This window comes from Macrobrachium rosenbergii, chromosome 18 (genome assembly GCF_040412425.1).
Source record: "Macrobrachium rosenbergii isolate ZJJX-2024 chromosome 18, ASM4041242v1, whole genome shotgun sequence".
NCBI classification, from domain to species: Eukaryota; Metazoa; Arthropoda; class Malacostraca; order Decapoda; family Palaemonidae; genus Macrobrachium; species Macrobrachium rosenbergii.
The window spans coordinates 2,444,234-2,452,536 of NC_089758.1; the positions used below are offsets into that span (position 1 = coordinate 2,444,234).

Sequence of the window (8,303 nt, forward strand, 5' to 3'; positions counted from 1 at the left end):
TGATTTGGCTTTGGGGTAGACTTTATAGTCTCGATCGGCTGCCCTGCCCTGGCATCGCTTAGACCCCGGTAGCGTATGTACATGTATTGTACCAGTCACCCGCGCCCTGTCTCCCAGCAGCGTAATTAAAGTATAATGAAAAATTAAGGTTAAATATTTTTGGCGTGAGAAAGAAATGCTTTGAAAGGAGAAGTGGAACAGATTTCCAAAAGTAAAGATAAAATCGAAAGCAACGGTTATAAAAAATGACTGCTGTATACATTTCTGCCATTAATGAGCCACCATAACTAGGATTGTGTCTTTTCCGGCCCAATGGAAATGGTCAGGTAGTTGGAAGGCAGATGTGCAAAGAACAGAATCATTCTGAAGACACGAATAACACGATCATTACCGAGTGTAATAGATGTATACAAAAATACGAAAGAAAATGGCCTTAGAACCTTCGGCACACACGACGATTTTGAAAGGCAGCAAAGGTGAAATTCCAGAGTAGCATTTCATGAGCAAGTTCTAACGGAACGTCATCTAGACCAGTAAAAGTCGTCTAAAAAAGAGAAATTGACTTCCACGCAAGAAAAATACCTGCGGATGCCCACTGGTGTGCTCGTGTCTCCAGAAGAAATGAAGAAAAAATAAGAAAGAGGACGTTAATGAAGTTAACCGAAATGGAATGCAGGGCGAGGAAATATCTGCCGCAGAACCTGGTTTCTGTGAGGAGTAAATGATGAGAACACTACTCGCATTTGAAGGATCTTGAAGAAAAGAGACGCATATGTAAATGAATGGACGAAATCTGATGTGAACCAAGACAGTAATAGTTAAGAGAGCAATAAGTAGGTAGGCTATATCACTCAGCAGAGATGAGATATTACAAACCTAAAAAGCAACTTTCTTCGCCTATTCAGGAATCTTACTTTTATGCATACACCACTCTTTCATAAAAGAAAACCCCCTTGAACTTTCAGATCGAATTTTTTCTTTTTATCATGACAGAAAATATTCTCCTTACAAAATTCAAGCGCGATAATTGTATGCATTTGTTTCTCCATTCGAATTTCGCTTCGTCGTGTAAATTCTGTTACCACCAATTCCTAGTGTTGCTCCACTCCTCAAAATCTTGTCAAATTTGAGTTAACTGTTTATGGAATACGTAGAATGTCGTTACTTCGAATTCGGAAAAAGTCAAATTTTCATAATATGAAACACTTTGTATTTATATACAATATATTTAAACTGAATCGTTGATTATTTTCTCGTGGTCTTTGAGTTTTAGGGGGTTCCGGTTTTAACATCCATAATACTATAGTTTGATAAACTGAGGTATAGCAGTTACCGTTTGAGAAACCTAAAAACTTTGCCTCTCTCCTTAATCATCTATCATCCTACTTCCTTAACCTCTTCCGTGGTGAATGTCAAGTGAGGATTTACATGCACTGTATCTTCTTCTTCTTCTTCTTCTTTTAACGTGCCCTTTTCCCATTTGTATGGGGTAAGCACGATGCCTTCTTTTGAAGGGCATATTACCCAACAAACAATACTGTTCTTTGCGCTATCGCTTTTACGTTTGTTTCCTAGCTTATCCGTTGTCTAAACCGTAGAATATAATTAACATTAAAATTCCAGACCCCATGGAAGAGTTGAAAAAAATCTTCGAACTAAGCAGGAACTGAAAACTTGAAATTTCTGAATGATGCTTCGTCCTTATCACCTTCATTTTAATTCAGAGAGAGAGAGAGAGAGAGAGAGAGAGAGAGAGAGAGAGAGAGAGAGAGAGAGAGAGAGAGAGAGAGATTGATTAAAAAAATCTGATGATAAAGAAAAGAATAAAACACTGGGAGAACCTACAAACTCAAAGGGGGCTCTTTAACCTGACCCGACCGCATCCAGAGAAAACCCTCCTTCTTCATGCTTGACTGAAGTCACCCGTTCGTCCACACGAGACGGCCGTCGAGTCGCGCGATTCCAGACAACGACAGATGCTCAAAATACTCATATCTTTTCTTTACGGTTTTATAAGGGCTCTGGGAACATGTATCTTTATGGCTTAGATTAAACTTCTTTGTTTTCATTAATCGCTACCTCCCTTTGTGGCAAATCTCAGTGTTGGAGAGTCTGTCATCGAAATACCTACCAGCGACGTCTTCTCGTGGTAGCAAGGACCACACTGACCGTACGAAATGATTAAGTCACAGGTTCTTGAAGGACTTCAGAGGAAACGTTTATAGCAGTCGGAGAAAGTTGAATTACCTTTGAAGGAGAGACTCTCGGAATCTTTGAATATTTATTCACTTCATAAATAATATTGATGATTTTATGAACGTCGCAAAAATTACCTACAAAAAACCATAACATGAACAGTTATACGGACATAACAATAAATGAATTTTGAATTCGATGAATATACAAACGAAGAAGCACAAAGTCAGTCAAAAGCGTGCAAAAGTGGATGCAACAGATGCAGCGAAAAACAAAGAGGAAATTATGAAAAATGTATGAGAGGTGAAACCAAGAAAACAAAAGCTGCTCGCTTATCGTGAAAATTCAGTCGACGATAGAACTTGCAGACGATTCTCTGAGGACGATCAAATATAATGAAAGGCCAACGCCAGAAGAGCGATGTCAGGGTACGCAGCAGAAACCTTGATTGGCGTGGAAGCTGACACACGGTGAGAACTGATGGCTCCTACCGCCTTTTTAACCTTAGACTATTCAAGTTTTTTATGTTTTTTTTTATTTATTCTATTTCATTTTAATTTACTTATTTGAAAATGCATCTATAGTATACTGCAGCTTATTATCTAAGCGAATCTAAGCGAAGCTGCCGGAACGCATTCCTGGGGTATGAAATATGTTGAAATAAAAGATGGCGATCAGTAAATGACAACAGCATTCACCACTGATGTCATTTGATTTCAGCAGCCGTTTAGTTCTTTAAGTTACGCTCCACTTGTAAATCAGATGACTAAATTAGATTGCTTTCTAAGTGATGGTGCTTTTAAAAACAGCAAGACTAGAAAAAGGTAACGTGCCAAAGCTTTTAGTCAGCAGGAACCGAGTATTTGAGAGAGAGAAACCGGTGTTTAACAAGGAGCCAGTACTCTATTTGGAAAGAGCAAACACAAAGAAAAATGAGCTAATACTTTGTTAATATTGACTATGACCATTCCTCAAAAAATTCCACTGACTTTAGAACGACAGTTTGCTGTACATTGTAATTATCATTCGTAAATGTTTATTGTGGACTAGGAGTTTGAATTAAATGGATGAAAAAGTTGGTGTTTTCCTTGTGGAAGAGGGTCTAAGCTAAAAAAAAAATGAAAATAAAGATTAAGAAACTGACCACAAGGTGTAGCAACGCATAGGCAAGATAAAATACTACTGAGAATGAAATATATTAAATACTGAGAACTAGAGTACCGCACAGGACAAGAACATAATTAATATGCAAGAGTGTCTTTACTTCTAAACATGTGTATGGTACTCAAATGATAAAGACTACAGCCCTAAATAGTACTGAGAAAACAATGATGCATTATTTTCAAAGGGGAAAGATTTATTTTAATTATATATATATACATACATATATACTACATATATATATATATATATATATATATATATATATATATATATATATATATATATATATATATATATATATATATATATATATATATATATATATATATATATATATATATATATATATATATACACAGTAGTTTGTAGTCAGTAGGCTATACATAAACATACCTATACACGCATATATATATATACAGTATATGTATATATATACATATTTATATATATACATATATATACATTTCCAGGCACTTCAGAAGACATTCAAGCATATAATCACGTCTACAAAAGAATGAACTAAAACTTCTGAGAATCACTTGTTTCGGGAGCAAAAACACATCTAATAAAATAGGAACGATAACAGAATATTCTTTTTCAAAGAAATATCCTGCATCCATTCAAAAGATACCGGTCTTCCTTCGCCTATACTCAAGTTCATCATTCAAACGATGAATGAAAAAGTGAGTATCTTGTTCACGCAGCAGTGGTGAATAGCCCGCGGAGGTATTACTAATTAGTACATAAGCTAAATTACGCTTAAAAATGACTTTTGCACTTTTGAGAATTTCCCACCTGTCTTGGGCACCTTTCTGCTCTCCGCATCTATTACTGGCAGCTCGGTCCCGTGTACAGAACACGGGCGGAAAACACTATGAATGCACTTTTGAGCACAAACACTCGTCTTATGAAGAGACAGAGGAGACTGACTACAAAACGAACATAACACGTGTCAACACAAACCAGAATATACACAGACTCAGAACATCGTCAGCATACGTAGAAACTGTTCTGTCAAGTATTCACCACGATACAATATTACAAACGGCGGAAGACAGAGTTACGAGCACAACACAAAAAGGTGACTCGGCGTCACCGACGAATGCCCCCGGGCGGCACTTCACTCGCACGAGGTCATGGCAGAGACGCTTTCTTTCGGGGTCGTCACACGGGTAAATCTTCGGCTGAAGGAGGAACCACCATATAACGTAGGGTTGGAGAGCGCAGTTCCGGGGCTGGAACATCTCCTGACAAATTTCAGACAAGGAAGGAAGGGGAAGGGGGAGGGCAGGGAAGGGGTATGGACAGAGAGAGAGAAGGGGTGAAGGGCACCAGGTGCCGCCGGAGGGTTAGGGGACGAGGGAGAGGGGGCGTGAGTGTGTGTGTGTGGGAGGTGTGACAATGGTTGTTGATGTAAGGGTCTCTGGCGTGAGTATATGACTCACCTTCAGATACGGTGAAAAAGGGCGCCTGCTCTCTCTCTCTCTCTCTCTCTTTCTCTTTCTCGCGGGGCACGTTTTCCCCGGTGGTAGGGCGACCGTCCGGGGATGGGCGGCGGAATCGTTCGGGTTAATTTGAGTGTTTTCCTGGGTGGGCGGCGGCGAGGAGCATCGGTCCCTAGCAAAAAGCCGAGCCACAGCCTTTCCGACGGAAATTCTGGGGGAAATGTAGCGAGGCGGCGCTCTGGCCAGGGTCATGGCTGGCCCCGCCCCTTCCCAATCACGCCGCCATCGTGTATTAATTACGCCCCGCTGCCCCGCCCACACACAAACCGCACCCGCACGCCACTCCGTCCTAAGGGCCATTGTCGCGTGGAGCCACGGCTCCCGCGGGGGTCGACGGCCCCGGCCAATAGCGAGCAGTGATGCGCTCAAGCCCCCTCCCCCTCCTCCTAATCCAAAGACCCTATCCTCCTCCTCCTCCTCCTCTCCTCCCGGTCCTCCTCCACCTCCTTCAACTCCGTCATCCCCGAACGCCACCTACATATTGATTACGGTGCCGCTACCACTCTCACACTACCACCACTGATTCTGGCGCTACCAGTGCCAAAGGCACCACCACTAACCACCACCACACTCGTTAAGTCGACGCGACCTTTCGAACTCTTTAATGTCATTCTGTCCTATTAACGCCTTTCACACCTTCCAGCTTCTCATTGAGCAATTATGGCCGGTGCCTCAAGAGAGAGAGAGAGAGAGAGAGAGAGAGAGAGAGAGAGAGAGAGAGAGAGAGAGAAATTGATTTTACTATTTCTATTACTCTATTTATTTTACACCACTCTTAGGAGCCTTGTCTGTGCTTATTTTTCCTTCCATCAGGAGACCCATGCAAATCAAATCTACATTATCCGGCTGAGGGCATTAACCTCATAAAGTGCAGGGCATTTATAGACCACCTGCTACTTCATCTGTTGAGTGTACATTAAATTGAGTCCAAGACATAACATAAATTTGTTCTCGATCACTTTATCCAAGATCTTTTTGTCAGTTTTCCCTCTGAGTCGTCTCGACGACCTCTACAATTCTTTTGGGAAAGCAACCACTCTGAAAAGACATAAAATGATCTTCGACTATAAAATTACAAGTGGCTCTCTCTATCTCTCTTTATTGGTAATGTGATCCGCTTGAAGAAGCAAATCAATGCTTAAACAAATAATTGCTCATCTTTCTTGTGCAATGCATTATCAAAACCCGCCGAAATCCTTACTATCCAGTGGGTAGTTTGAATATTAAGCTACTTGGGGTTACTTTAAACAATTATTCCCTTTTTATTTTGGCACATTCTATTTTTCTTTGTTCCTTTAAAGCATTAGGTTCATAAGACCATTCGAATGGGTTTAATATCAAAGTCAAACATAGGATTCAAAAATTCTCCTGTTATTTCCCGTTGCCTCTGAAACTTTCGTTACCTGCCACTCTCAAGTTTGTCCCGTAGGGGGTTAGTGCCGTCAATACGCCTCATGCGATGGAATGTAGGCATTACCGAGGGGTGTTTGCAGCGATCCTTCGGCCCTATAGCTGCACCCACTTTTAAGCCTTATACTTTACGTCCATTCCCGCTTCCTTCCTTCAGTTTTGCTGCCCAACCTCTCTGAAAATGAATTCTCAGTGCAAGTGTGGGGTTTTCTCCCAGTTCCACTCCTAGATCCTTGTAATTCATTTTTACTTTCTGTATCTCCTCACCTTGCTGTCCAACCACTTCAGCACTTTCTTTTGGCTGTCTTAAGCTCTGAATGGTCGAAAGTGCCCCTATACCTGGCTTGACAGCCTCGATTTCATAAAATCAAATTAACCGTTAAGTTCAGGTTACGCGAAGACTTGCGAAAATAAGGCTCAAAACTTTGTTAAGTATACCTTAGTTTAACCAGACCACTGAGCTGATTAACAGCTCTCCTAGAGAGGGCTGGCCCGAAGGATTAGACTTATTTTACGTGGCTAAGAACCAATTGGTTACCTAACAACGGGACCTATAGCTTATTGTGGAATCCGAACCACATTATACCGAGAAATGAATTTCTGTCACCAGAAATAAACTCTAATTATTCATTGGCCTAGCAGAGTGCTATCCGAGAACTCTACCGACTCGTCCAACGAGGAACAAGGCTCAGAACTTTAGCAACCGTCCCGCCCCACACAACATTCCTTATAGGCAAAACGTGTAAGCTGCAATAAATCCAGATTTTAGCACCAAGGGGTCCAGTTCAGAATTGGGAACCTTAACAATATACTTGTAGCGAGCAGCCTTTTATTAAGGCCTTTCAACTTCACAATTATCTTTCCCCTCAGTCTTCTATTACCGATGGAAGCCAGTGGCTGAACCCTGCTCCTTCTCCATTCACGACCCACGAGGTCTTCGGACTAACTGAGGATGTTCTGTGGGTACAAATATATATCCTAATGGGTACTTTGCTTTCGACTGAAGTGCGCTTATTCCAGAGGTCAATCTTACTAAATTATGTCAAATTCACCGACAATGATATTGGATTACTCCTCATTGAGTGCTTTCTTTTACACAAAATAAATAAAATTGCTGCCCTATATAATGTTTTGTGCTGTTAACCATGTTCATTTTTGCTAAATTAATTCATCCTGAAGATCATTTTCTATAGGGAAGACAAAGATGACAAAGCTCAGATGAAAATGAGCAAGGTGTATGAAACCTAGGTAAACCTCTAATAAAATACTGTGTATTTTGAAAATAAATTTTTTAGATTGTATTAAAGCCTGCTATACTAGTATGATATAACACAATTAACTATAAAATAATCTTTTACCCACATATAAAGTTTTTAATGAGATCTCAAATACAAACAGAAAAATACTATCGAAATATAAAAGTAAATTTGAGCAGGCATCGTCTTCCATGAATTTGTGCTTATCTCTAGCCTCCCTTCTCATAATTCTCATCCAAAAGTAAGTCCGAGTCTCCTAACTCTCTGGTGCCCACGGGAGCTTAGCTGACACCATCGTGTATTTCATTTTTCCCCAAGGGTTGTGAGAAGGACATGTCCAAGCCATCTCCGTCTCTGTTTCATCATGACCTCATCTACATGTGAAACCGCCGTAGTCCGTAGTTTCTCTTACGGTATCATTTCTCACTCTGTCAGGCCGTCTGACTCTTAATATTTTCCTCTAAGCTTTATTCTCATACTGACAGATTCTTTTAGGTATAGTTTCAGTGTCTTACCATGATTCAAGTCTGTATAGCAATACAGGTCATACTAGGCTTATAAGTAATTTTCATGTCGTGTGAAATTTAATTTGTCTGATATCCAAATCTTACTCTGACTTTATCAATCTTTCACTAAATTCCAACTCAAGACAACCTGTACTGGACATCATTGTTCCTAAACATCTGAAAGACTCAACCTCTTTAATCCTAACTCTGTCTAATGCTATTCATAGTACGTTCTCTGTCCTCTCACTACTTGTTTTCTTAGATGT

General features: G+C 40.4%; 1 protein-coding gene across 1 annotated transcript in view; it reads right to left on the reverse strand.

Moving 5' to 3' along the window:
* The window catches only part of LOC136848026 (DNA-binding protein D-ETS-3-like), a 282,273-nt gene extending 277,063 nt beyond the window's left edge, over positions 1-5,210 (reverse strand). The window contains exon 1 of the mRNA XM_067120065.1: positions 4,806-5,210. The gene's annotated coding sequence lies outside the window, so the exon portion shown is untranslated. The remainder of the gene's footprint in view (positions 1-4,805) is intronic.
* Between the last annotated feature and the right edge of the window lie 3,093 nt (positions 5,211-8,303).